At 43.8% G+C, this 27,081-nt stretch overlaps 2 long non-coding RNA genes across 3 annotated transcripts in view; both read left to right on the top strand.

Annotated features, from left to right (window-relative positions):
* The first annotated feature begins 9,137 nt into the window (after positions 1-9,137).
* The window catches only part of LOC135285182 (uncharacterized), a 32,770-nt gene continuing 14,826 nt past the window's right edge, over positions 9,138-27,081 (top strand). Inside the window, exons 1-2 of one of the 2 annotated variants that reach the window (XR_010350156.1) lie at positions 9,138-9,370; positions 24,504-24,637. This is a non-coding gene — a long non-coding RNA (uncharacterized LOC135285182). Of the gene's footprint in view, positions 9,371-23,432; positions 23,828-24,503; positions 24,638-27,081 lie in introns of those variants that run through there. The other variant, XR_010350155.1, reaches the window with a different exon arrangement.
* On the top strand, positions 15,961-23,216 carry LOC135285189 (uncharacterized). The gene is made up of 3 exons (XR_010350169.1): positions 15,961-16,142; positions 19,406-19,478; positions 19,620-23,216. It is a non-coding gene; the product is annotated as an uncharacterized LOC135285189 (long non-coding RNA).

Below are 27,081 nucleotides of genomic sequence, written 5' to 3' on the forward strand. Positions count from 1 at the left end.
TTATATCACCAGAACCCTCAAAATTTAATTCAGCAGGACACCTACAATTTTTAACATGTCCACCTACACCAGTATCAATCGGAAATACAAACCCAGAAATAAAATTATTTCAGTGAGTTATTTTCCAGTTTTTTGAAGTTGGGTTTAGGGAGATTTCCATCCATTTCCTCTGCCATGTCCCCAGCTCTGTGTTACTGGTTGGTGCTGCTCTCTGGGGTGTGTGGCTCACACTCAGGTATTGAGCCCTGCATTTATGTCTCTGCTGTAGTCATTGACAGTCAGGGTCACAGCCAGGCTGCAATAAGGAGGGAGCCACAGCTGGGTGAAGTGAACACGTGAGCAGCAGGGAAAGAGTGACAAAAATAGGGGAAACATGTTTTATATCAAAAGCAGCCATCTAGGCCCACTGCCTGTCCAGTGGGAGTGGGCTGTAAGTAGGACAGTGCATGGTCTCTTGGCTCCCTTACTAATTACAAGGGAATTCAAATCCCTTTAGGAATTCCCAGTTTAGACTCACAGCCTCAGCACAACCCACAGCACTGAGAAAAGCCAGCTTTGGACTTCCTAGTCCAAAGGGCTTGACTCCCAAGCCAGGCCATTTGGCTACACATAGGCTAGTGAGCTAAACAGGGCCAGGGCACTGGCTGGACACCCTCCCCATAATTATTAATGCCTCAAAGGTTTTGACCATCCCAGCCACTGTTGCCACACATTCTGTGGCACAGCTGAGAGGACATCAGGGGCCAGCAGGTAGTGAAGATGAAGCTGTTCTGGTTTGAGGGTGCAGAGTTCAGTGGTGAGAGATGTATCACTTCACTTGCCCTTAAGAAGATGCAAAGTGCCCTGGCTTATTTCATTTACCAGTACAAGGTTTTCTTTTGGTGTTTTCTTTTGCCCAAGCATAATTTTTTAATCTAGTCTAAATGACATCACTGTTCCTAACTGATATGGTGGGGTCTGTCTTGTCCATCCCTGCACATTAGCAGGAGCATCCCTGAGCAAGGAGACACCCGGAGGGATGCGCTGATCCCTTCGACCACGCCACCCTCCCACAGGCTGTGGTCATCATCCACCTGCAGAGTCAAAGCTCTGGCAGAGTTCCTGCTCATAAAGAAATCCATCACTCAGGCAGACAGTCTGCCTGGTAACACAGACCTGGGTAGGAAAGAGGCTTTCTGCTCTGGCATTGCAGGCAATAGGGATGAATTATCTGGTTGGGGTTTGCTTCCACTAACGGAGCTTGGGATCATCACTAGCAGATGGAAACTGACTTGAGATGCATCTTTCCATTTCTCTTGATTGCCAGATGAATGTTTATCCATAACTGTAGCTTGTTCTGTTTTGGGATTTTTCTCCCACAGAACATGAGCAAGAATCTCTGCAGAGATTTTGGCACAAAGCCTACATACATCTTGCCCTGGGCCAAGTGATGAGCAGGAACACAAATGTGCTCACACAGGTCAGTTCACAGCATGCATGAGAGCGTCCTTGCTGCACACTGTGGGCAGAGAGCCTCTTTTCTTAGAACTAGTCATAACTAAAGGAATTATCTATCCTTTCTTCCTGTAAAACTTTAGGAGGTAGGCACCTACCCCTCTTAAATACCTTTGAAAATCCCAGCCACGGTACTCAAGAGCCCCACTTTGAGCACCACTTGTGGTGGTGAAGGGTCAGATCTCCCAGAACTGGAAAATGCTACAGACATCATCAAGAACAAAATAGTAGCAGTAGCTGTGCTAAAATGCACATGGACACGTGGTGCAAAGACACACTGGGTGCTGTGCATGAAGGGCTGCCTTGCCTTGGAATCTCTGAAATGCTGCAGAAAGTAATGGGGGAGGGAAGCAGGAAACCACTTTTGAAGCCAAGACTTTTGTGGCCAAGAAGGGAAGGAGAAGTGCTTTGGGTCTTGTGCGGGTGAGGATTTGCTGAGGACAGGCTCATGAATGTTTGAGCTCAGGGCTGTGAGCTGTGCACAGGAAGGGGGGCTGTCTGTGTACTTAGCAGCTGTGTGGGATGCTGGCCCCAAGATTTAACAGCATCGGAGCCCAATCATATTTCTCTGGATGGATGTGCTCTTGTGACTTGGTATTTCTGAGGACTGAGAGCTCAGGAACTGCCTCATCCCCTTTTTCCTTGTCCTCTGCCCTGCCCTGGTGGAGACCTCCCTATCTGCCAAGGTCTGCTGTGTGTCAGTGAAGAGAAACAAACATAGCCTGAACAGGCTGTTGTGGTCTCTGATTTGCTTGCCTATATATTCAGAAATTATCAATATGTTCTGAGCAAATCAACATGGCTTTAATGATTGGGAAGGAAAAGAAACAAACTCCAGTCACTAAGCATTAATCACACAGTTACTATATTACATAGTCAGACCTGGCAAAGAAATACCCATCTCACTGCCTGCAAAGAGATCACTGAATCAATTTTTTGCATTAACATTTCATTCCTTCCCATACTAGACATTTGTTCAGCTTGTTTATACTCACGCCACATGGCCACAAGCTGTGTAGTTAGTAATGAATGAGGGGAGACATTTATCTTTGGAAACTTAGGCCAAGCCAAAAAGTTGATCGCTTGTTTTTGTAGAAGAATAACACATGTGAGATTTACTCAGATAAATCCCACCAGTGGTAATGGGATTGCCTATGTTAATTGCCCACATAATAAATTCCGGTAACAGCAGTGAGGGTTTTACAGCCTGCAGAGGGTTTTTAGCATTCCATTACTGATGGCGCCAGCAATGCAGGGAAGTACAGTGCCATGGTGTCCTAAACACAGGCAGGTCTGAGAGCTGGGTTCAGCCTCTTGGGCACCAGCTCCTAAGTGCTCCTTCTGCCAGTCTCTGAGCTCGGGTGCTGGGGTTGGAGCTGGACTGCCCCATCCCTGCCCCAGCACCTCAGTCCCTCCTGCTGTTAGGGCCCTTCACAAATATACTAAAATGACTAGTTTTTTAAAAAGTTTTTTTAGCAGTTCCCTCCTCCTCCCAAACCACAGCCATGCTTAAACCCACCACTGAGGCAGCCAAGAGAGGCTGCTTCCAGGGGTGGCAAAGAGCATTCTGCTGAGGTTGCTGAAGCATGCTGACATTCACCACTTTCCCCCGCTCTTGTTTTGGTATATTTGGTCAGTCCAGACCAGCCAGTGCCCTTGGAAGGTGATGGCATGCACAAGAAGGTGTGTGCCCTGCCCCATTGCAGCTTCCTTGCCTAGGAGAACAGAAGGATTTTGGCAATTTTGTGTGTACACAGGCTGTGCTTCTGCTACCTCCCACTTCCCTTTCTCCTGCATTTACAGCAGCAACTCCCAGAACTCTTTTTCCCTTCTTATCCAGTTCAGTTTCCTTGTTTACTGCTCTAGTCCCATCCCATGCAAAAGGCACAGGAACAAAGCAAAAGAAGCTCAGTACATGTCAAAATCTGAAACAGAAAACGGGTTATGCAATTTTCCCTGCCTAAGCTGCTTAAACCTTATGAGAACAAAACATTCCAGTAACTTTTTTAGAATAAAACCGTGTGATTGAGAGAGAGCAGAACAAGCCACTTGCATGCACAACCCCAGTGCTATCTCCAGGCTGGGTATTTCGCTGGAGTATGGTGGAACTGAGCTCTCCAGAGCTGATGTGTGTAGAGGCACACATTTCTCCTCTTCTTACAGCTTAGAGCAGCTAATTTAAAATTTAATTTCCTGAAAGTCGCCATTCTCACAAACACAACCAGGTGCCCATCCCATGATAAATCTATTTATATCTCCAGCCTGAGTAAAATGAATCTACTATTCTAAAACCTACAAGGGTAAGTGGATCTGATACTCATGTGGACATGATCCTTTTCTGCTGGGAAGCTCTTACACATAGAAACATTAACAGGATTTACAAAATCCATCTGTTTGCAACACCAGCATCTCGGAGTGCAGTCAATGCATTCAGACTGTAAGTCACAGCAGGTGCACAAACTGTGGCTGACTCACACAGCATACAGAGAGCCCAGTGCTGCTCCCCATTTCCTCTCTCTGACAAAGAGCACATTTTTACTCACAGAATCATTGAGAAAAGCTGATTTGAATTTGCCAAGTCAGAAAATTCAAATTATTGGAATTGGTGGATGCAATAGGAAGATTTGGAAAGTTGAAGTACAGCAGCAAGATGCAAAGCATTTTCAGTGGCATTCCCAGAGCCCCCTATGGCTGAGGAGCTCTAAGCTACTTATGGATATTAATGAATTAAAGCTACAGCATTCCTGAGTGCTGGGTAATTTTATTATCCCTTCTGCTAAGAGGAAAACTGAAACACAGAGAGAGAAAGTGGCTGGGCTGTGGTTTGTCTGCTCAGCTGCTAGAGGAGGAGGTTTTGGGAATTCAATTCTAATGCTACCCTTGGGGGTAGCATTAGAAGAAAAGCTGTTGCCTCTTCTGGCGAGCAGGACTGGTGTCTAGTGAGCAGTTCTTCTCATGGACATAAATGGACATAAATGCAACATATTCTGTTTTGCAAATCCACCAGAGGTCTTCTCTCTCCTCTCTTGTTGGGGTTCTCAAAAGATCACAGTGTGAGAGGAGGTGGGGCAAGTTCACTCAGTATGGGCTCCTCAGAGAGGGGGTAAGGAGGGAGGACCTGGCATTTACTTGGACTTAATTCTGGTATGGGATAAAAAGGACTCTTTCCACATATTGTGTATTCTGGAACTGATCAGGGAATTGATCTTTGCAAATACAAGTGTGAATAGTTTGGGGCTGTCAAGGCAGTTTTGTTTTGCTGTTCTTTCTGAGCAGTCTGTCCTTTCCACTGTTGTTTCTGTCATCCAGGTTGTTTTCATGTCAGATTTTGAACAGGTGGCCCACCCATGCCAGCCTCCATAAAAGGGAGAAAACCCCATTGCTTCAGGAAATTAAATAATGGAAAAGCTAATTCAGAAAATCAAGAAACTATTAAAACAGACCAAATCTGACCAGCTGGGAAGCATATTACAATTTCCCCAATTTTTTGGTGTCTTTGATTTAAATGCAGACCTGGTGATTGGTTTCATTCAGGGAAACCCCAAACCTGGCTGTGGGTGTCAGTGGTCTCACAGATTAGCTATATTGCAGCATGTGCCAGCATGTGGGGATGGAAATAGCCCCCTCCTTTTTGACATCTGCACCTGGGCTCATCAGGTGCCTCCCTGCATCCCCACTGGGGAGTTATCAGCCCTCTGAGTTCTCCTAGATCTCCTGCCTGCTCCAAGGTGGGTGGATTATTGCCTCCAAGTGCTGCTTCCTCACATTTCATTGCTAGAGGGGACTCACTGATGGTCTGGGATGCACTTCTCTGTATTTTATTTACCTTCATGTGCTCAGATGACTCCCAGCCTTCCTTTCCAGATAAGTGCCTGGCTAAACCAAGGGCACAGTTTTAATGTACTGCTGGCAGTAGTACTGGGGAGATGTGGCTGCCTGTGATTGCTGCTCACGTGAGAGCTGCAGGGAGGCAGCTGGGGCTTGGCAGAGCTGTTCAGCTGAGTTTGACTTAGTGACTAGCAGGATATAAACAGCAAGGACACAAAGCTCGGAAATTCATTTACCTTCTCTCTCAAATGCTTTTTGCAGGTCACTAAGATGTTTGCAGTGTTAATGTGGCCTGACAGATCCCACACTAACAGCAGTTTCCTGGATGCTGTCCTGGATTTGCTGTCCTCTTGCAAACACTAACTCACACCACATCATGCTGTTTGTATTTCCAAGGCCTCTTCATGATAATCTCAGTGATGCTATTGTAGATTTGTAGAAGCTGTCTGTAGCAGGTTTTTTTTTTTTTTTTTTTTTTTTTTAAGACTTCAGTGCTTGCTTGTTTTTCTGCTGTTTTCTTCTGCCTGTACTTCCTTTTTTTTTCTTTTTTTTTTTTTTTTCTCCTTATTCTGGGAAAGAGATCTGTGAAGGTGAGTCATGTGTCACACACATGGGGAAGGATCTTACTTCTGTTTTCCTGTCAGGAGGGTTGAGTCAAGAAGGACCTTTTGTCTGGGAATGTTTCATCACAAGCAGAGCTGTGTCAGTGAGTTGTGAATGGAGAGGCTGCTGAAGCAAGAGCAGCTCCTTCAATTGCCACCTGACATGGGCTGGAAAAGGCAGACTGCACAGACTGCCTGGGTAGTAGTAGAGGCAAAATATTAGAGGTCTTTGGCACAACTGGCAGCCAGTTTGCTTCTCCATCTTTTGGAGTCACAGTACAGCAGTTGGGGTTCTCTAATTCACATTCTCTTAAGAACTGGTGCTGTGGACCTGCTTAACACCCATGCCATGATGAGACATGCTGCTTGTGCATGGTCTGGTGCAGTGGCTGGGATGCTGCAGTCTGATGTCACAGTGGAGAAAAGCAGAAGGGGGTGTTTGTGTGAAACCAGTGTGTTTTCTTTCTGGCCATGCCACGGTGTGCAGCCCAATGGAAACACCACTGGCACCTTTCCTGCTCTCAGTGTGACCTGGCTTCCCCTTCAAGGTGACAGGGGGTGGTTTCTGGGTGGGCTGAAGATGGCAGGGGTGTATTCTCAGTGCTGCTCTGTATCCATGCAGGATGGACCCAATTCCCAAATGGTTTCATGATGGTTTCTCATCAGGGCAGAAGCAGGTGCCCTTGGTAGGGGAAACAGCCCTGCCTGGTCTGTGCCCTGTGGGACGTATCTGGGTTCACCCTGAAGTTGAGTTTCATCTCACTGTGGGCCCTGTGGTGCTTTACATGCTGAATGTACTTTTCTGATTAAACAGGTGAAACATGAAACCCAAACAAAGAATTAGTGAAAGGCTCTTTCATTTTCTATTGCTCTTTAGTAGATGCAGATTAGTTCTTTTGGGAGGGCAGCTTGCCTCAGTTCTCAGCAGCTGATTTCCCAGGGACAGGGAGGGGAGAGATGCAAATTAAAGGTCTGTAGACCTTTTTTCCCAGCTGATAGCACTGTCTGCCTTTGCACCCACATGAAAACAGCTCTGCCTCAATGTCCTCTCCTCACCAGAGTGCCTGGAAGTACCACAGACTCCTACGATGCTAAACAACATCTGAGGCCTTGCCCACGTCTCAGAGAAACTTGACCTAGTTTCCCCATCAAAACACCTGCATTACCAACTTACCTAAGCAGCACATCACAGAGTTTTTTCTTTTTTTCCTTCACTGAATTATTATTATTATTTTTTTAATGTGGCTGCAAAACAGATTCTTATTTGAATTTGATTTATTCTGAGCTGACCTAAATATTTTGCTTTCCTCTTGTGTTGAGTGCAGTATTTTTTACTGCAGGCTCATGGCAACATTGCAGAGATCTGGGGGAGACAGGTTTCTGGATGTGTGAATGCAATGAGAAGTGATTGGATACTGTGGAATATGATAATAATAACTGCTGTGAGGATTCTGTGAAGTTGGACCACGCAGAAAGAATTAACAGAATTTATATTTATGCTGTATGTTGTGATTAAGGTGTCCAGTATAATTTAAGGATTGGTCGCGGTGAGATTAGAGGAGGAGAAAATATGCTTTCTGAATACAGGGCACAGTCCAGTGGAATAGGTTCATATATGCAACATGATTTTTTAATTTTTAAAATTTTTTAAAAATTTTTTTAATGCTTGGTTGAGGAATTTGGTTTCTTTAAAAATGTCATGCTTTGATACTGAAGTCCATCTCCACAATTTGGTATGTTCTGATGTTGTCCCAGGCCTGGGAAGTGCAGAGCAATGAAGACAGCAAGGGCTATCTTCATAGAGTACTTTGCCCCCCTATTGTCCTGGACTTTATTTCAAGCAAAGAAATTTAGTGGTGGCCTGCAAAGGGAGGAGCAGAAGAGGCAGCCTGCAGCTGTACTTGCTGGGAGGGACTAATATTTTTATTTCAGTGGGACTTCAGAAAGCCCAGCATTGATATGGTTATCCTCAGCTGTGCTGGCCTGAGGGTGATGTGACACAGCCCTAATGTTTTCTCTGTGGCTTTACCCCAGCTGGAGCCGACCCACAATGCTGCCCAGACACCCTGGGGCTGGGAGCAGAGGTTTAGCTGGAGCAATGCTGTACTCCTGATCCCTGTTATAAACACTCCTGCTGGAAAAATCTTGTCTTTTGAGGGTAAAGTAGGAAGTTTTTATCATACCAATGTAATTTCCCTTTGCCAATAGAGATGCCAGTCTATGAGGACCTGACCAGCAAAGCAGCCCTGGGGCAGAGGTAATCCAAGCCCTGCTTCTCTTACAGCAAGATGCACTGCAGTAGGCTGCTGAGGACACTGACAGATGTTGAATGTGATTGCAATGAACACAGAGTATTGCTCAACCTTGGTGAATTTTTCCTCATGTTCAGCATGGATTATTTTGGACATTACTGCTGCCAGGAAGAGCTGCAGTGGGGCTGGAAGGTTTCTAGGCAGATGTAGGGCATTCTCCACCAGCATTTTGCTTATCTGCTGCAGCACCTCGTGTCAGACATGGCTTCTGAGGGATATGTTTCTGCAGTTTGGGTATACAGAACAATATTTGGTGAAAGTTAATTTTCAGATGAAAATTATGGCTGAGGCAATGAGTGATGGATTGTTTTTCCCTCTGTGTATGTGACAAGTCTCCCCAAGGATAGCTGGCCACACTTCACAGCACAGCAGAGAGATCTTCCCTCTCACTCACAAAGTCATCCAGTTTTCCAAGTCCTTCTTGTGTTGTCCCAAGCTCAGATGCTTTCCATTTGTCTTTTAGGCAGGAAGACTCACTGGTTCCTCACATGCATGTGCTCACATGAACACAAGGAAACACTAATACTCACATGCATTATATTTAACATCTGCCCAACTTCAGCAAAACAGGAGTCAGACCAAAACATAGCTCATTGTTTTTAATCAAAGGAATACCAGTCTTGCCAATTGTGGTGTATGATTTTCCAATTGAATTAAAACAGTGTCCACAGCTGAATATGATATGGTCTTGTGCAATACCACGACTTGTTTTTGCATGTCCACGAATGGCAAGACACAGACTGGTGTAAAACAGAAGATATGAAAAGTTTTCATCATGAGAACAGAATTAACTGGAAGGAAATTGAGCCCAACCTGTTTTCTATATTGTTTACTACAGCAGTAGCCAGCCCATGGATCAAGAGATGTCTCTCCCAACAAGGGCAAACAAGACTGATGGTCATGTCATACTGACAGCTATGGGACCAAATACAGAGACAAGCTGAAGGTAGAAGGTGCAGTTGTGGTTCTGGAGAGGATTGCTATATTGTTCTTGCACAGATAAGGACACCACAAAGTAAGAAATGTACAGAGTGTATTGCAAACAAGGGAGTCATAGACTCAGAAAAGCGTGTGAAACTGAGCTGATCAGAGCTTTCCCTCAAACCTAGAGAAGAGCCAGGAAGCACCACTGAGGTAAGACCAAGTTTCCACCATGGAGTGCCATCCTCTTGTAGTGTCACTCTCTGTCCCTTGATCTTTAAGTACTGCAGCATTTCTAAAACTTTTCTGCTTGAGCTGTAGGAGACTCCAAAGGTTGCCCTGACTCTGGGTATGATATCTGTAAGTCATCCTGGGGCACAGATTGCATCTCCACATGTAATTTCTCTCCCAGCACCAAGGGTGGATGTGCAACTCCTTCCATGTGACTGTTCCTGCTCCTGTTTGACATCTCCATCCACTGGCAACACCTGACATTTGGAATTTATTGTGAGAGTTAAAAAAAAAAATCTTCTTATAGCACATCACCTCTGAGAAGGTAGCTGCAGCTCTCTTTCCTGTCTGATGTTAGGATTTTGCTAAATGAAGAGGAAAGAAAGGACAGTAGGATCAATCAGGCTGCTCCTTCTCCTCAAGCACTATGATCCTCATGTTGAGCTGCTTTAAGGCAGTTCTGCTCATCATAAAGCAGATAGATCCTGGAAGGAGTATGTTTAGAAGAAGTGTAGATACTACTGTGCTATAAACAAACTTCCCTTTTAAATAACTTATTTTAGTGCTGTCTGTGGATAAACATCATCTTATTTTAATCATCAACTGCTTTGGCAGCAGCAGCACCCACTGCTGCCACTCCACGTCTTGATCTGACATCATAAACCCCTAAATATTTCCTCTCCTGGGTGGTTTTGATTAAATAACCTTACAGCTTGAGAACGGAACACTTAATTCACATGTAGCAGGGTTTATTATGTCAATATGATAATCTGGTTATTATATATATTTTTTTTAAGCTAGCAACCATGAAGGCAGCACAGGCAGGCCTGGCCACAGCAATTTCAAAGGCAGAGGAGAGGACATCCTAGTTCAGGCAGGATGTAAGTGCTTTTAAGTAGCCTCTCAACCAGCAGAGTCCTAACTCTTCTGGCTCTCCATGCCTTCTTCACAGGTCTATTTCTAGGACCATCCATTGCATTTTGCATGTGTCTGTGACAGCCATTCAGTGGATGAAAAAAAGTGAACTGTCTCATTTATTGAAGAGAAAGTCATTAACCAATGGAATTTTGGAGGGATTTGTTCAGTGTTTGGTTCAGGTGATGGAGAGGAGGATCCCCAGACTGGGAGTTCAGGCTTTCCCAGAACCAGGTGTTTCTTCACCCAGGGTTTAAATGCTGCTGTGTTATGTAACACCACCAGGGAAATGCTGTTGCCACACAGCTGTTGTACACTGTCAGTGAAGGAGTGACCTGGACTCATTTAAAGGCAGAAGAAAATTGGTTTATAAAAGACCTGTCTGTTGTCATTGATGCTGAAGTCCATGGAATTTTATATTTTCATATTGTTTCCTGTATCTTCATCATGGTGTGGTAGCCCAAACATCAGGTTTGTTGCACCAGCACTCCCTTGAGATATGCTGGAATTCCAGGATGGATGACCTTTCTCTTCACCTACCTTCAGTTTTATTTACAAGCTGAGAAGTCAGTATAAAAAGATTTAATTTGTGTTCAGAGCCTGCAGAAAGATTTTGAAATGAGTTGCATACATGGCTCTCTCTGTAGTAACTTATTCATTGTCCAGTACAGAGCAGCATTTAGCCTTAGGTTGTGTATGTTCCCATTTTATGGCAATAAAAGAGGCAGCAGTGTGAAAAGCTCTTAAGAGCTCTTCAGAGCAAATGTTTCATAATTTTAGGCCATGACAAAATAAAAGTCACTAAAAAAATTCAGAATGCACAATCCATAGCCCAGAACTCAGCAGCTGCCAAACACTAAGAATAAACATCTCCTGAGCTGGCAGCAGGCTGCTGGATCTGAATGATGACATAAACCTATTTAGTTTAACTGCAAATACTGCTCAGTAAAGTGTTCCTACTGCCTTTTTTTTTTTCCTTTTTCTTTTCTTCACTACATTCATTGTCATAATAGTTAATAATCTGGTTGTTTGCCTACATTTTTCTTACAAATGTACTACTCTTAAAGTCACAGTACATTTCTGATACTGGTTTTAGAGCTGTGATTATTGTTCATCAGTTGGTGTGCCCATGGGAATCTCAGGAGGTTTAACAGGACCAAGTGCAAGGTGCTGTATCCCCAGAGATATCAACAGAGTCTGGGAGAGGAACATATCAAGAGCAGCCCTCTCAAAAAGGACTTAGGTGTGCTGGTGGAAGAGATGCTGGACATGACATGGCAAAGTGCACTCACAGCCTAGAAAGCCAAACATGTCCTGGGCTGCATCCAAAGCCCTGTGGGCAGCAGGGGAGGGAGGGGATTCAGCTCCTCTGCTCTGATAGGACCCCTCCTACGTCCTGCATCCAGTTCTGGGGTTCTCAGCACAGGAAGCACTTTGATCTCTTGGAGAGCCCAGAGGAGGTCACCAAGGTGATTAGAGGGATAGAGCACCTCTCCTGTGAGGAGAGGCTGGGAGAATTTGGATTCTTTGGGTTGGAAAAGAGAAGGCTACAGAGTGGCATAATTGTGACATTCCAAGGGAAGAGAATGGAAGACAGGCTACAGAAAAGGTGAAGAGCAACTTTTTATATGGGCATGTAGTGATAGGATAACAGGTAGTTGCTTCAAACTGAAGGACAGTAGCTTTAGATCAGATGTTAAAAAGAAATTCTTTAAAATTAGGGTGTTGAGATACTGGAACAGGTTGCCCGGAGAAGGTGTGGATGCTCCATTGCTGGAAATGTTCAAGGCCAGTTCGGACAGGTCTCTGAGCAACCTGGTTGAGTGGGAGGGATCCCTGCCTATGGCAGAGGTTTGGAGCTAAGTGATCTCTAAGGTCCCTTCCAACACAAACTGATCTATGATTCTCTCAGTTATATGAAATTTTCAGAAAGTAAAATTTTGAATCCAGAAGGACATCCTTCTTTGTTTCAGCCCTGGAGTGGATCTGTGCATCTCAGGAGTATGTTATATCTTCTTCAGGTTTAATTCTGGGCAGGTTTGCATCTGTTTGTCCTTTGGAATCTACCAAATTTGCAGCCCTGCCTTCAGCAGGAGAAGGAGTCATTCCTACCCTTCCCTGCTCCCATTTCACCCACTTAATCCAAGTCATCTGTTTGAGGATTCAAAAAAAATTTTATTCAATGGAAATATGGAGTGTCCATTGACAAACACTAAATCTATAGAAACTGTGTAGGAGAAATAGATCCATCATGCTTATGTGCTGAGCATACAAGGGGGAAAAGTATGGCAGGAATATCTCTCTTGTCCAGATAAGCATGGACATGTTGCTGTAAGAAGCCACACTAATGCTGATACTTCAGGCACCTTTACAACAAGTGCATAAATACATAATTGCTTCTAAAGAGTGTAAGAAATCAAAACCCAAAAAATTTTTTCTAAGGAAAATGTATATAAAATGAAATTCAGTTCTACAAACCAACACACACCAAGCTCCAGTACTTGAACAAATGTATTTCTTGAGAGGCAATGTGCTGTACTATAGTTAAAGACCAGGTCATCTTTCTTATAGACATTGGACAGAGTTAAGGATGTGCAGCTAAGCTTCTTTAAATTGCAGACCTAAGGTAGTTATTTTTAATTATCCAGATTACTAGCTCATCATTTATAAAGGAGTTAAGTATTTTTAGTTCTCCTGATTTTACACCACCTACTCACAGAGCTTTCTTGCTCTCACATATCTGTATGGACTTCTTGTAAAAAATCAAAAAAGATGATGTTAGAACTCAGTCAAGAGATCCTGCAGCCGTAAGTGACAGCTCTTTGAAATTCTTGACTGGGCATGTTAAGTGGAAAAAAAGCATGTCAATAAAATGCTGGAGCTCATCTGGAAGGATGTTGCAGTCAAAGTGTAATTTTCCTGTTGCATTTTTTCTTCTTCCATGCCTTGTTCTTCCATGCCTTGAGGTGCATAATCTGAGTTTTTCTGCATCTCAAGGTCATGAGGGTTAGGGGAAATGGCAAGGAAAGTGACCAGCATAACTTAGGGATTGGAGAAGCTGCTGTATGAGAAGCTGAGTCCCTTCTGGCTGAAGACAAAGCTGAAGGGGGGATATAATGGGGACTGAGCCTCGAGGAAGTGCTGGGTTGTGACTGCAGAGCAGTTACTGATCCTGCAACACCAGAACTCCCTGACACCCACTGAAACCAGCAGAGGATCTTTTAAAAGCACAAAAAGGGAAAGAATTGCTTTCATGGGGTGTCCCAAACTTCTGACACTGCTGCTAGAGGAGACTGCAAAACAGGCCATGAGCAGCACCCAGAGGGAACATGAACATCTCTTCTGAGCGTCGGTGCTGGGGGAGCATGTGGGAACTTGACTACAAATAATATCTGAGCTTGTGTATTCCCTCTAAATAGCATCTCTGACTGTCACTGGTGGAATAGGTGGATGATGAATCTAACACAGCAGGGCATTTCTAATGAGTTTATGTTCTTATGCAGAGATGGCTTATTTATTTTGACTTCTCAAGAAAAATGGGGAAATTTTCAGCTAAATAGAGACAATATCAGGGAGAATTTCAGGCAGTTTTGATGACTTCAAATAAAAGCTTAGTACTGAAAAAATCAGGCATCTTAAAAAATCTTGTTACCTCCTAATAAACATTCTACATAGAATACATTTCATTTTTAATCATAGAACCACAGAGTAACTGGGGTTGTCCAAGACCTATGGAGGTCTCTCAAAGGAGGGTCAGCTTCAAAGTTAGATCAAGGTGCCTATTATCCCTCTGTAGTATATCTCTGAGAAGTCTGTCTCCATCTTGTCTGTAATGCTCCGTTTAGGAATATAATAATACAATGAACTGTATAAAAGTGATGTGAATTTTTTTCCATGTGTATTTCAGCAATGGGTTATAGCCTTGCATTAATACAAGTGTCCTGTGTGTGGATGTATTTTCTATGAGTGTTCCTGTCTTATCTCTCTTTCCTGTGGGACAGTCTCAGCATAAGTGTTGAGTGATTAAATTCCTTGGAAAATTCACACACCATCTTACAGGAAATTCCTATGGTAACATAAAGGGGAACCTCAGTTCTCACAACTGCTTCCTCTTTTCTCCCAAACTTCTGATAAAAAGGTGGTGAGAAAACAAAGCCTGATTCTGCTTTGCACTGTGCTTTCCTCCTCCTTGTCCTGGAATTGGTGATCAATGTGCCCAAGCTGGTTCATAACATACATAGGAGGCAATACTACCAAGGCTGTTCTTTCAAATAATTCCCTGAGAAGGGAGAAGTGGAGCTGCAGCATCCCAGAATCTTGAGAGGATATCAGTGTGAAAAGGAGTTTGAGGCAGCTGTAGTAAGGGGAACACACCAGATAACCACAGATCACTTCTCTTGTGTAGGACGTGATGGTGGCTGGCTTTTGAGAAAAACTTACAAGGAAAGGACTTTTTATGACTGTCCCCTGTAAAAGCACACATGCAGACGTCTGGAGACAGGACAGCATGGCCCAAGGACTGTAGGAAAAGGCAGCAATTGCTATGTGCTGTGGGTCCCATTAGCCAGTGCTGGGTGGAGGGAGAAGCAGGTGCTCCTCACCCTAAAGTCCTGCTTTCTATGGCCAGGCACTCTGCAGGGAGCCACCACCATGGCAGAATCCATGCATTATGATCATAAGACAGGCAGTAGTTTAACATTTTACAGTCTCTGGGCACTGTGGCTGAATAAATTCCATGAGGATCATTATATAGGGTCCAATTGCACAGGAAATTGAAGGTGGGGATATAAAAGCACTGTAGGCAGCTAAGCTGTGTAACAAGAGTAGTGAGGCAGGATTTGATGGATGTTAACACTGAATCAGGCAGGATTCATCCTTTGAGGGTTCATATCCAGTCTGTCAGTGTGCATGAAATGCTGTATCACCACACAGTGTTTGCTGCTTATGTTCATGCTTGCTGGAGCAAGCCAGGATCTCTAGCTCTATGGAGAAATCCCACTTGCTGAAGCAGAGGGTGGGACATGGCTTTGAGGAATGTGGAGCTCTTGCAGAAGCAACTGTGGCCCTCCTAAAGTGGCCACTTGCATTCACTGCAAAGTGGTGGTGCTGGAAGCAATAATGCTTAGCACTGACACAGCACTTCACCCAAACATTGGGTAATTAATCTGCAAAGCAGCAGGAGATGCTCTTTGCAACTGGTTCTGTAAGCACAACTAAAGGACTGGAGTGGGGAGAGCTATTAAAACCATGCTGACATCCAAATTGTCCCTTGGCAACTAAAAAAAAAGCCTCCAGAACTTACCATGTCCTCTTGTTTTATTAGTCCTCTTAATATTCAAATGAAGAGAGAGTTTTCCAAAGTTTGTCCTCAGCCTGCCCAGCTAGCAGAAGTTTGGCAGACTTCAAAAGAGCTGCAAGAATTGACTGTGGCTCCTACTCCAGTGATTTTGTGACGATGAATACATATTCTATCTGAAGAGCAGCTCACTTCTAAAGATTACAGTTAGCAGAACACTGTACATTACCTGGCTTTATAGATTTACCCCTTCCCTCAGGTCTTTGTCATTTAAAAGTCTGGAAACAGGAATTCTTTTGCTACTTTTGAGTTAATTTTCCAGTTGGTGAGCTCTGACGGCTTTTTTCCCTCCCCCAGTGAAGCTGCACAAGCAGGGCCGTGGGAGGAAGGAAAGAGAGTTTTGTGGTTACGTCTCAGATTTGGAACCTTGGATGTGAGAGCTCTGCTGCCAGTCCTGTTTCCATGTGACTCCAAGCAAACCATGGAGCTTGTTTTCCACACTGTGTTGTAGCACCATGTCACAGTGGCTGCATTCTCTGACTGGTATCAAACAAATGATTTTCATTCTTTTAATATGAATTTTTCCAAATGACCCCACCCATGCTTTAAAGGGAAAACATGCAGGGAGGGTAATTGTTTGGCCTCTATGTAAATGTTGTCTTCTTATCCTGATGAGAGTCTGAGGTTTAATTCTCAGGGGTAAAATCCAGACTGTTTTAGGTCATGCTCAGAATTCACGGGACATGGATGACTGTGCCAAGGGAGGGCAGCTGTGGCAGCCCTTGGTTTGGGTACTCCAGGTTTTTGTGCCATGTGGGTCAGGTATGGAGAACCATGTCAAAGTGTAAGGTTTCTCTCCAGGTTTTGATTCTTAATATCCTCTGCAGCTTATCTGGGTTTTTTTCAGCTCCACCCAGAACACGTATTTTCCTTCTATGTGTACTCATTACAGTTTTGTTGAATTAGTGAAGCCTGTTTTACACCCTTACTTGGAGAGGATATTTAGACATTCTAGTGATCCTAAGTTAGTCCCTTTAGATCCCTCGGTGTTGCCATTATTTTCCAAATTTACCTCTAATTTATCAACATTCCTTATTACAGCTGTAATGATTTTTGTCACATATATCCTCTAGCAGAATAATTCAGAAGTGGTTGCTTCCTTCTTTTATCACTAGTCCTGAAGTGGAAAGATGCCTTCTCAAAGGGTTTTCCAGTAAAAAATATGGGGTAGTAAAGCACAAAGTGCTGCACGGACCATTATGAATGGCCCAGCCACTTAACTGACAGCTCTTGATGTGGCTGAGAGGAGGTCAGAGAGCTGCATAAAAAAATTGAGATACTGAAGGAGATACTGAGAAATGTTTATTGACTGTGGAGGGAGAAAGAAGATGGAGACCAGCTGGGATCATGGTCAGGATGCCAGTGTGGATGTGTGTTTGGGCAGACAGTGAAGCACAGACAAATGACCCTGGGTTTTTTTGTGTTTTTTTTTTTTTTCTTTTTTTATGTGTTTTAGTTTTTTGGGGGTTTTTGTGGAAATTAGTGTGAATGTACATGAAAACCTGACCCCAGACTGTTGCTGAGGGAGCTGGGACAGGCTCAGCTGTGTGTGGCAAGGAGAGGCACAGACAGATGAGGCACAAACTGGATGGGTTTTTCTTTGCTCCTCCTGCTCTTTTTGCCCTGTTCCATAGTGCATCCAGGACTGTGACTGTTTCCACAGTCTTGCTCTCCATGGGGACAGAGCTGCATTCCTGGGAGCAGGATTTGTTTTGATGGGCTTCCTTGATGTCCTTAAGCGGGTTAATTCTATGCCTGTAAAGTTCTCATTTCTGTTACTCACTGTTTCTTTAAGAAAGCTACCTCTGTGGTTGCCATGGAAAGCCCTGCATATCTCATGAGACTGAACCACAGAATATATAGTGCTGCCGCAGAAAATATCTGGAAATATGTTTGCTGGAGAGCTGCACTCCTCAGGAGCTTGGCAGCCCTGTAAATGGAGATGCCCCAGCTGGGAAAGAGAATTTCTTCCCCCAGGCAGCTAAAGTGGGCATGGGGATTTGATGTTGCCTCTGTTAAGGGGGCAGTGGACACCTGGGGAGCAGCTCAGGGTTGTTGGGGTGGCCCAGTACAATCACTGTGGTGGAGGGAGCTGGTGGCAGGGCAAGCACAGGACTGGAATGAGAGCCACTGGTGCCTCTGCATCCTGCTCCTCTGCCCCTGGCAGCTTGTGGGGCTGACAACAAACGTGCACACAAATAGCGTGCACAAGCCCTGTGCTCCAGCAGCTTGCTAAAGAACTGGTTCCCACACCTTCCTCTAATCTAAAAACCACAGTTTCCACTCATTCCAGCTGCCAAAACCTACAAGCTCCTCCTCAACTTCCTTAACACAATGCTCTACTTCATGCTAAAATGAAACTTGGAAGTGAAAATCAATTGGGATGAATATTGAATTAAAGATAGTACATTGATTGAACTACCAATTCTCATTTATTTATTTTTAAAGGGGCCATTAAGTATGCCTCAATCAATGATAAGATTACTGGGTCTGGAACAGAACTGAGGCCAAGTACAACTTTAAAGGCTCTATCTCTGCAAATTTTGATTTTTTTTTTTTAAAGATGAACATTACTGGCTTGTTTTTTCAATGCAAGAGTTAAATGAAAAGTTTGGGCATTAAAAGCAAACTAACAAACAAAAACTCGTGAAGAAAACCAAAAATTAAAAAAAACCAAAACATAAACCCACAAACAAAACCAAAAGCCAAACATTGACATTTCAGCAAACCCTTTCTGAGGACAGATTCATTGACATTCTGGTGTCCTTGTGCTCAGTGACAACCAAGATGTCACTTTAATACACAAATTTGCTCAAGAACAGTTTGGGGATACTGAATGCTCTCTTGGCTTGTGAGCAGGAGTTGCAGGACTCGCAGGACTCAGGGATGAAAACAGATTTGCAGTCTTCTCCCATCCTTACAGTGTGGCTGCCACTAACCATGCTGGATCTCAGGTTACCAAACATTTCCATTATATGTCTCTGTTTTCAAAATACAGTAGATTTTGCTGAGAGTTTTCAAAATCGACATTTTCTAAGGTAGTTAACTTAGGTAGTTCTGCTGTTCCCAGGAGGGAGACTGGGGACACTTTGCACAACCTGTGTTCACTTTGCACAGGTATCTAGCTCCTGGAAACTGCTCCAGATGACTCATGTGCCCAAAGATGGTGAAGCATGTGCCCCATAGGGGACAGCTTTGTGGGTCTGAATGGAACAGGTTTTCTCAGAAATAGTACAGCTACCTAGTTCTGCAGCGCTCAATGCTCTTTGCACAGACTGCAAAACTCCACGTGCAAAAAAGCCATACACAGGGGTGTAGGGGAGAAATGAATTGTAGAAACTGGTAAAGTCCCTCTTACTGTATTTATTCTTTGTCTTAAGCCAGCTGCTGGGCCTTTCATGCACACAGGAAGGTCACGTTGTGGTTTAGCATCTCGTCAGCCCTCATAACTCCTGCCTAAGTTCACCTCAAGGGCAGAAGGAAATGTTTTGGTGAAAAGCAAACTTGTCTCACTCTCCACCCAAGCTGGCAGGGCTTTCTGCTGATGCTTCTGCCACACTCCTACACCCACATGTAGCTCATCCATGCCATGGTTGGCCTTAAACTCCCTGCAGGCCCCCAAACCCCAAAATCTGCCTTGCAGGTCCCTCCTTGGCTCACAACCTGTCATCAGGCATGGCTGGTCCAACTGAAACATGAAAGAGATGTTTTAATCTGCATCTTTAATTGCCTGTTTTCTTTTCCAGACAGAGTCCCAATTTCTTCTTCAGGGCTTTCTGCCACCCTGAGCTGCAGATATTCCCAATTAGACCTCAGCAGGTACAGCCTCACTCCTGGATCCATCCAGTTCCAAAGCACAAATCTCTCTGCAAATCCTGGTATTTTCAGGTTGCTACTCCAGGACCCTGCTGATCTGCATCAAGCTCTCTCCCAACAGTGCCTTTCTTTTATATTCACCAGAAAGCAGAGCTTTTGTGGGCATAGGAGAAAGGACAACAAAGCTTCTCTTGTAATATTTAGCTCCACTGTTATGTGATGCCTCACCTCTGGCCTGAGCCCAGCCTCACCAGCTGGAAAATGGGTGAGTGGACACAAAGGGGGCTGGACAATGCTTCCCCTACAAGGATCAGTTGGTGCAGTGACACAGTAATTTATTACCCTCAGTTTTTGGGAAGTTTATGAAAGAAGGAGTGCTTGGAGGTTGGCTTTTTTGCTTTCAGTTTACAATTTTCAGTTTCTAAGGAGTTTCAGTGACAAAATACCTCTTGCTGAACTTCATAACATGACTATGTTGATGATGCCTGAAAACCATTCTCAGAAAAGCTTTCGTATTAGTTTACCACGAAAATGAAACAATGCAAATATTTTTCAAATAATATCATCAAATTCTTTGCAAGAAAATGCAAAGATTTTTCAAATAATATCATCAAATTCTTTGCAAGCACACTTCATAGAGAGTATGTTTTGTGTTTGAGACCAAAGATTTGTCACAGAAAACAACAATTTTTGGATAGAGATGTATGATGTACAGGTTTGCTCTTTGCCGGTATAGGCTCAGGCTGGATAATTTTGCAAATTATGTATTTTTCTTGTTTTACATTTCCAATAAATCCCCTCTCTGCCTACACCCTCTGGGTTTGGGGGTGCTCATGGCCACCTGATCTGATGTAGATCAGAGATTTCTCCTGCTGAAAGCCTTTTGCTGCTGGTTGGCCTCTGACTACAGTAAAAGCCTTCACACCAGCTTGCAAGCCACAGCCTCCTTTCAGTAGCCCTGATAACATCTCAGTGCTCCCAGCAGGAGCTTGGGCTGTCCCTCTCCCAGGCTGGACAACAGCATTACCAGAGGCGTGCTGCACAGTGGAATTCAGCAAAAGCCCTCCATATGTTTTATGCAAAAGAAAACATTACTTTTGGCACCGTGTTTTGCACCAGAAGCCAATTGCCACCAGAATACAGATGCAGGACTTGCCAGAACAAACCTAATTGCAATACTTCGGAGGTGTTTTGTATTTTTCTTCCTAATTGTGTCCAGGTGTGTTGAATTGTTTGAGGGAAATTCATAGTGTTGAGAAACACAAAAGGGTGAACTGTTTAGCTAATGATTGCAGCAATATATTTGCTGATTTTGAATCTCTGAATTAATTTTTTGCTTTGTTGGTTTCAAAAATCTAAATAAATAGCATTACATGTAACAGCTACTTCTGAGATGCTTACTGTTGGAATTTATGGATACACAAATATAAGAATTAATGGATTATTTTTGAGTAAGCACTAATAGGTGAAAGAAAAAGTAAGGGAAAATAAGGTAAAGATTATTCGAACATTTCCCAAATATTTAAAAATCGGGCTTTCAATCAAACCCAAATATTTTTAAGAATTTTGATCCATAAAGCATTTTTACTATTTTTACTCTTCATCTTGGTTCAGTATATTTTTATGAGTTCCTGAAAGTATTTGAGTGAAGCAGAAGTTTTATTTCATCAGTTGTAACTTCTATTACAAATGGGATAGCTGTGTGATGGTAAATGCTGCAAATAGACATATTCCTCCAAAATCCTCCTTCTATGGCACTTCTTCATTGACAACATTGAGATAACCACAGTCTTTTCCCATTGTCAAATATTTTGTGATTTGCCAGCACACACAGAACTCAACCTAAGAACAGAAAAGTACTTTTCCTACCAGCAATGCCTGAAGAATAAAGAAAAGAAAATGCTATAGGATGAGTAAAAAAGGAATAGCCAAGGGAAACGTGGAAGGTAGCTGGTTTCTTTGTGTGTGTAGATACACAGAGGCTGTGCACACGCAGGCAATTTTCACAACGCCTGTTAAATCATGTGAAAAACTCACTGAGCCCAATAGCTCATTTCAGTGTCATTTGCTAACAAAAATGCATGTGTGTGCATCTCCCTTGGATAGCCTCTTTGGGTATTGGGGAGCCCTTCAAAGACAGTTCTTAAATCTATTAAATACTCATTCTGATTTTAAAATGGATGACTTTATTTACCTGTGAAATTCTCTTTGCAGGTGGGGCTGAAATTCAAGGTGGCCCCACATATGGGACTGTGGCTTTATCTCAGAAATAGTCTCACTCCCCAAAAAGCAAAACAAGAAAAAAAATCAAGCAGTTCCAACATTAAGACCCTGAATATAGAGGTCTGGAACAGAAATATATTATTAAAGGCAGTGAGGGACTCCTGTTTCCTCACCCATTGGTGTGGGGTTTGCTGGATGGTGTGGGCAGAGAAATGGGTCGTAAATAACGCAATGGGCTTCAGCAGAGAGGTGGGTAATTGCCAGTGGAGCCTCAGATTATCTTGTTTCACAAAATAGGCTATGTTACCACAGGGAAAAAAGAAGAAGGAAAATTGCAGACAAAACCAGTTAAGACTCTTGTTTGGACAGACAAGATCTGCTGGCTGCATTGCTCCCATCACCCTCTGCTAGGGCACAGTCAGTTGGATGCCAGGAAAGGGATTTCACTCCATGCAGTGGCAGGGAGGTGGCACATTGCCAGCTGATACCACCCTGGGTTTCATACTTGAATTTTCAAGGTGGGAAATTCAAATTGCTGAGGAACTGTAGCACCCTGGCACGCTGCTGCAAGACAGACCCCAGGCAAAGTGAGCTAATGTTGTGGTAACAGCTATTTCCTGTTATTTTGGCATGGGTTCATTTTATCTTTCTGAAGCATTCACTGGGATAGAAAGCAATTTCACCTTCTTTAAACCACAGAGTGAGGCAGGAGAGAACAGAGACTGCAGTCCCACTGCAGGCACTGTGCATTCACCCATCACCCAGCAGTGCTCCCTTCCACTGAGACCAAGGGTAGGAAAACAAGACTGGCAACCATTTTTCCAAGGAATTAGCTGTGTGCTTACCATGAAGTTCAGGCTGGCTCTGTGTTTTTATGCTGGGATTCAACTTGACTTTGGAATGACAGAGGTCTGTCATCAAGTTAAGCAGTAGAAGCCAGTGATAATTTTTTTCCAGTCTGAAGCCTGCCAGGATGAAGTCAACTTACCCGCAGGTTTTGAAAAAAATGAGATGGTAGATCAAGTTTTTATCACATAAGTGTTTGGTATTGTGAAGTTGTGATGGTCTTTATTTGAAAATGGGTGTCTTAAAGCTGGATTTATGGTGTGGCCATAAATGCTTTCAGTGATTTCAGTGTCACTGGTAGTTTCTCCTTGTGATTCACAAAGATTTTGGTTTTCTCTGAAAGCTGAATCAAAGCTATGACCCAAGTAAAAAATAATCACTTTCAGCTTGGTAGCTCTTACCAGACAGTCTCTACCTGACTTGGAAGATGACTTTTCAAACTGACTAGTTCAGTATTATGTTTGGTAGAAACTGTGTTAGGAGGGTCTAAGCCTATGATAATAATTTCTGTGGCAAGGTGAAGGGTTTTCAATTGCAAGTCTGCCTCTGCTATATTTCTGTCATTAAGTCGCTTAAAAAGACAAGCAAAATATTGCCTCTAATTTTTTTAAATACAGTTGGTGCATTTATCACAACATTTTGCCTTTTCCTCTTGTTTGATTTCATTCCACATCTCTCGTTTGCGTGGGTTTCTGCTTTTCTATGGTCTGTCCTTTGACTAGTGCTGTTGCAAAACTCCAGCACATTTGTCCTTCAAGAATATGCAGTGATGTGGTTTTTTGGAGTTTTTTAATCCTTTCTTATTCAAAAATCATTTCATTTCAATTTTCACAAGAAAACTCTATAGGAAAATAATACAAACCCACTTGCCTCTCATGTTTCCCTGAAGAGGCAAAAATATTGTGATATTTCTGCAGATGATACCATGGTAACATCAAGGGTGATGCTGGGACCTAGGCAGGTTGAGAGAGACCATATAATTCTCAGTCTGGATCAGTCTTTGGGGATCTTTGTTTCCAAAGAGCATCACAAGGGGTGGCCATTGAGTTACTAAGGCTGGTGGTGGAAGCCCACTGGTGTAAAGGTACAGACAATGGTTCAGAAAAATGTGTTCCCCAAGGTGGTGTGTGAGCCACCTTGCAGATCCACACTCTACCTCCAGAAGGCTACTGTGATGTATCCTTACCAGCTGTGAAGACAAGAAGCACAGAAGGAAGGATATCACAGAAAACCAAAGGAGAAGTATCCATGGAAACAGGAGATCTTATTGAGAGTGTCAGCAGGTGAGAGAAAACCACCCTGGTGAGACATGCACACATTTTTGAGACTGGCAGATGTTCCTCAAGACACACCTTCATGTTTTGTCCTGTATTTGACAAATCCCTGAGGATACCAAGTTTTCTCTGTCACCCACACAGGGTAGAGTAGATTGGATCAGTGCTTTCCTTGTCTTTCTTTCTTTTTCATGTTTTTTTTTTCACCAATTACTTGAGAATATTTTGAGAAGGGCTAATGTTCATAGTGCTGTTCAGACTTAGCATCCATGGTGTGAAGACAAGCAGCCTGGATAGTAACTGACTTGTCAAAACCAGTCTGCAATAATTTTGTGTGTGTGCAATTTGGATGTTCAGATCCAGATCCTCTCTTTTACCACTTTAGCAATGCCCAAGTAAAACTATGCAACACTGTCTTAAAGAGAGGGCCAGGCCTGGGGTGCTGAGGTCACTGGAGGTGGGAGAACAGGAAGTGTTGGTCCCTGAGTGACCATCTGTAACCCTCCTCCCCACTTCCTTCCACTTGTCTCAGTGACCCCAGAAAACATGGTGCAAATGGTAAAGAAAAGTTATGAGACTTAGGGAGCTGTCATCTGCTATGGTTCTGGGACCCTCAGCAACATTAAATGAGAATAAACTCAAAATGCCAACAGAACAGAGATATTTCTTTTTTTGCCCTCCCTAGATATGTTTTTGAAGAGCAGATTTCCTCTGCACAGAAGTCAGGAAAACCAAATGCCATCCCACTGGACAAAACAATCTTTCAGATGAGCCTGGAGAGCTTCAGAGATGAAGATCACCCTCGTTCTCCATGTGCAGGTGGGGATCACTGAGAACTACAGGCTGTGAAAAGGCTGCAAGGTTGAGCCCTGCAGGACAGACCCTGTCCTAAAGAGCTGATGGGGGCATGTGAGGGAGCAGTGCCAGGCTGGGTTGGGGAAAAACAACCTGGGTCTTGCAAACACAGCTGCAGTTCTTGATAGCTGGGCTCTGGTGACTCTGACTTCAAATGACATTCTGAAAGCAAGTAATTACTTCATGATCTGAAATGATGCACCTAAATCCCTCTCCTGCCTTAAGGCTCATTGATATTTATTTCCTGATGCTGGCTTGAGTGTTAACGAAATTTCTCTTGTGTCCAAGAAGTCTGAGCTTGCTTCGCAGCCTTCTTCTCAGCTGAGTCTCCTGTCTGACATGATGCAGTAACTTTGGGATGTCCTGCCATCTCCCAGGCTTGGTTGAGAGTGCCCTGTGGGCTCAGAGGAGGCACAAAGAGGCACTCATTCAAAGCAGAGAATGAGTCCAAGCGAAGTTGTGTCTTCTGAAAATCCAGTGATAATTGTTAAACTGAAGTGGATGATAGCAGCAATGCCAAAGCCCACTGTCTCTTCCAGTTTGCTGAGGAAAATGCGACCAAAAACTGGTTGCTAATGGGGAAGCTAATGGATAAAACCAGACTGAATGTATGGATGGAGAGAGTGACAATGTAGGGGCAGGGCAGCGAAGGGCAGGTTGAAGAGGGGGACTTTGCTCTTGGACTGTCACCATCTCCATAACACATCTTGCTCTCTCCTTGAGGTCCACTGGGCCCCAAAAGCCAACAATCCAGGGCACGAGAAATTGGTGGCATATAAATAATGTGAAAGAAGGTTGTGAGCCCACACTGGACAGAGAGAAGGTGCATGCACCAGGAGGGAGAGCAGAGTTTAATACAGGAAGGCAGGAGGACAAAGCTGTGAGACCTGGCAAGGGCTTGTGCATCAAACTACTTGCTTTCTTCACTGTCAGTATGACAAAAATGTGAAGGACGCAAAACAGACACCACCTGGGGTAGTGTCCTGATCTGTACTTTGAACTTTGAAGAACATTTCCTTTTGGAGTTGAGAGGGGGATGGAGAAGGCTGGGAGATATTAATTTCTCTACAGCTGAAATGTTGCCACTTTCTGGAAAAGTAGTGACCAAGTGCTCCTTGGGCTCAGTAAAGGAATGCACCTTACAATGGGAGAAATAACTTGCCAGAAAAATGACAAAGCCATGGACAAGGCAGGGTCTGGGACAACCTTTCAGCTATGGCACTAAGAGAAAGCATGCATGACAACCAAAATGACATCCTTTATCACTGTGTGACCCAGAAAATCTGAAAATAAAGAGAGGGAGAAAGGTAATGGAGACAAAAAGTAGCACTGATTTTGGAGGTACTCATTAGTGGTGACTTTTGACAGTTTTGGACAGTAGACAGGCCCGTGTTCACTGGAGTGGTAGCAGAGGCTGCTTTGGGAGGTACATGCAGCTGCTTTCAGACCCATTTTCCAGTTCCTGGTTCTCCTGTTTTCCCGTGGTGCTCAGAGGCCCAGGTCACTGCTTTGGGAGCAGTTCTGCTGTCTGAAGGACATGGAACTAGAAAGGCATTTGTTTGCACAGGACAAGTGGCATCTGACTAATCTGTTCCAGTTCACAGGCTGCTGCTTCTTGCTGGGTGTCTCTTCAAGCATCCTGGTTGTGCAGCCTGCAAATGGATCCTAAGAGATCCTCTGGCCCTGGGCTGCATTTTCTCCCCTGCTCAAGGTTACTTTGGGGCCCCAAATTGCTTCACCACCTACCAGCCATCCAGATCAGCTGCTGAATCTTTAATGCTGCAGTGATTTCAAAGGAGCAGACGTGTGAGTGGCAGGATCTGGCGCTGTGGGAACAATAGAACCTGATCAATTTCTTTCCCTCAAGTCAGCCATGATCTTGGCACCTTCAAACCCAACTCTCATGGCCATCTTTACTGTGATTTTACACAGAGTGCTTAGCCTTGTGCTTTGGGAAACACTGATTTCATAACTGATCATTGTGATAATGAAGCAAAGTGGAACAGCCCCATCAGTCCCCACTCCAAGGCTTTATGTTCTTTATGTGGGAGTTAAGAAGGGAGCAAGAAAATTTGTGGTGTGTGCAGAGAGGCTGAGGAAAGCTCTCTGCCTGAAATACAGGCACAAGGATTGCTTCTGTGCAGTTGCTGATCACACATTATTCTGACCAGGAGCAGCCAGGCGTTTCAGACAAGCAGAAATTTCTCCACTCGCATGTGCTGGGGCAAGATTTTTGTCAAGGGAAGGGTCAAGTTCCTGCCACATTTCAAAGAAATTATGGGGATAGGAGCTCATTGAAGTAACCCTGAAGACTAGAAAGAGCATTTCAAGCCCTTTTATCCCAGGGCACTAGAGGCTTGAGGGACTGTATTTCATAAGAGTTGTGCCAATTTCTTGAGGAGACATCT

The sequence above is a fragment of the Passer domesticus genome, chromosome 1, assembly GCF_036417665.1.
Source record: "Passer domesticus isolate bPasDom1 chromosome 1, bPasDom1.hap1, whole genome shotgun sequence".
In the NCBI taxonomy this organism is placed as follows: Eukaryota; Metazoa; Chordata; class Aves; order Passeriformes; family Passeridae; genus Passer; species Passer domesticus.